We start from the raw sequence: 3092 nt of genomic DNA, 5'->3' as shown, positions 1-3092 counted from the left end.
CACGTGTCCCCTGTACTCACCAGAGGTGGCAGAGGCAGAGGCAGTAGTGGCAGATCCTTGAAAGGTAAGTGGGGCAGGGAAGGTGGCACAGCTGTAGAGGATCTGGAGGGGGAGCCCCCTGGATCCCTCTTAACTGAGCCAGCACAGAGTCGTGCTCCCGAGCCACGTGCAAACAGAGCATGCAAACAGGCGTGCTCTGCAAGGTTGTGCTGGCGTTTGCGCCGGCATCTGCACAAGGTGGGCGTGCAGCAGTAACCAGAAGGAGCCTCCAGCAAGAGAGAGTGGGAGATGCACAGCTCCATGGACATGGTAAGGATGTGGAGTGCAGTTGCTAAGGGTCCCTACCCAATGGTGCCACCTACCCTGAGCTCCTCTGAGGCCTCCACCCAGATGGAGCTCATGGTGGGGTCGGTGGCCCCCTGCCTCCCTGTCTGTGGGGATGGCCTGGTGGGGACCCAGAGGCCAGTGGTGGGAGAGGGGTCTGGTGGCTCCCTCACCTGCCCCTCCTGTGCTCGACTTTGAGTCCTGGAGTTGCAGGTGGGGGAGCTCCAGGCTGAGGTAAGCAGGCTATGGGGGATCAGGGCTGCAAAGGATGAGATTGACACCTATTTGTGTTCACTGCAGGACCAGTTTTCCTGTGTACAGACCCCCCAGGAGAGACACACAACAGAGGAGTGGCAGAAGGTGCCCACCAGAACCAGGGCTGCTCGGGCTAGTGTGGTGAAGGCTCCCCAGGTACAACTCAGGAACAGAAAGGAGGCCCTGGCAGCCTTGGAGGAGAAGGATGAAGAAGATGTCTCTTGGGGGGACGGTGCCACTCCATGCATGACACAGATGGCGCAGAGAGGGAGCACCAGGAGGAAGAAACGCTGAGTCCTCATCATCGGAGATTCCATCCTGAGGGGAATGGAGGGTCCCATCTGCCAACCCGACCCCATGGCTTAGGAGGTCTCCTACATGCCTGGGGCTTGGATTCAGGATATCACAGAGAGGATCCCAGCCTTCATTCAACACTCGGACCAGTACCCCATGGTCCTAATCCACATGGGAATGAATGATGTGGCCAGGGGCAACACAGACTGCATCATGAGGGACTACAAGGCCTTGCGGGACAAGCTCAAGGAGATGGGGGCACAGGTGGTATTCTCCTCTATTCTTCCAGTAAGTAGACATGGATGGTGACATGAGGCCTGCATCAATGAGGTCAACTGGCAGCTTTGGAGTTGGTGCTACCAGGCAGGCCTCGGGTTCCTGGACAACGACCCACATTTTCGTACAGGGGGCATGCTCGGGTGGGATGGGCTTCACCTCTTCCCTAAAGGCAAGCGTGTCTTTTCTTCCAGGCTGGCTGATCTTGTACGGCATACTTTAAACTAGCTTCACCAGGGGATGGGGCCACAGGAGGACACAAGGACACCTCCCATCCAAGACAGGTGATGAGCACAAGAAGTACCCAGGGAAGTGACAAGGGTCCAGATAGTCCTAGGAATCAGTGGGGGGTGCATGCACCGATAGGAGGCCTTAAATGCCTTTACACTAATGCTCAAAGTATGGGAAATAAGCAGGAGGCACTTGCCTTCTGGATAGCTAGTACAAACCCAGACATAGCTGGGCTCGCTGAAACCTGGTGGGATTCAACCTATGTTTGGGCAGTAAACATTAGGGGCTACAGACTATACAGGTGGGACAGAATGGGGAGGAAAGGTGGGGGTGTGGCACTTTACATCAAAGAGCAATATACATCCTCAACTAACAGGATGGGGTCAGAGGAGGGGAAGACTGAAGTGCTCTGGGTCAGAATACAAGGGGGTCATGGGGAAAGGGACTTAACGGTGGGGGTCTACTACAGACCACCCAACCAGGGGGAAGATCTGGACCGGGAATTCTCAGGTCAGCTTGTGGAGGTAGTTAAGTCAAGGGTGGTTGTCATGGGTGATATAAACCACCTGAACATTTGCTGGGAGGAGCAGTCAGACAGGTCTGACCACTCACGTAGGTTCCTAGCTGAGATACAGAACCTCCACCTAACCCAGGAGGTGCACAGTCCCACCAGGGGAATTCCCTCTTGGACCTGGTCCTGGCCACAGGCAACGACCTGGTAAGGGGACTGCGGGTTCTCTACCACCTGGGTGATAGCATTCATCGCCTGCTGGAATTCACCATCCAGTGCAGGGTGTCAAGGGCCTGCAGTCAAGTAGCCCTTGACTTCAGGAGGGCTGACTTCAATGTGTTGAGGAGATCGGTAGGAGAGGCATTGTGGTCCCAGAGTGTAAGGGAACTAGGTGTCCAAGACGAGTGGTCATTCCTTAAGGAGATGATCCTCTGAGCCCAAAGGGTGACAGTCCCAATGCAAGTCAAAGGGGGCAAGAGTGCTCAAAAGCCCTCTTGGCTTGCCAAAGGCATTCAGGAACACCTGGAAGCCAAAAAGGAAGTGTAGATCCAGTGGAAGTGAGGGGCTATCACCAAAGAGGATTATATCTCCATCGCTCAGGTCTGTAGGCGGGCTGTCGGGAAGGCTAAGGCAGAGACGGAACTAGGGCTAGCAACAAGGATCAAGGACAACAAAAAGTCCTTTTTTAAATACATAGGGAGTAAAAAGAAGGCACCAGACAATGTGGGGCCCCTGCAGGATATGCTTGGCAATCTGGTAGTTGCACCAGATGAAAAAGCAGACCTTTCAAAGACATTCTTTGCCTCCATTTTTCTGGGCAGGGACCAGGACATCTCCCACACTGGGATTCAGGATGGTCTCAGGAGAGACTCTGCCAGGTCTCAGGTCAGGGAGGACTGAGTTAGGGAACTTCTGGAGCATGTTCAAATCAGCAGGTCCAGATGCTCTCCACCCCAGGGGGCCGAGGGAATTGGCAGGGTTCATCACGGGGCCCCTGGCACGGCTTTACGAGCACTTGTGGTGCTCTGGCCAGGTGCCAGAAGACTGGAAGAAGGCCAATGTGGTTCCCATTTTCAAAAAAGGGAGGAGGGAAGACCCAGGCAACTATAGGCCTGTCAGTCTTACCTCAGTCCTGGGGAAGCTGTTTGAGAAAATTATCCAGGAGCACATCTGTGAGGGACCAGCAGGGGGGATGATGCTC

Source organism: Alligator sinensis, unplaced genomic scaffold, assembly GCF_000455745.1.
Source record: "Alligator sinensis unplaced genomic scaffold, ASM45574v1 scaffold364_1, whole genome shotgun sequence".
Lineage (NCBI taxonomy): Eukaryota > Metazoa > Chordata > Crocodylia > Alligatoridae > Alligator > Alligator sinensis.
This window is presented reverse-complemented; position numbering follows the sequence as displayed.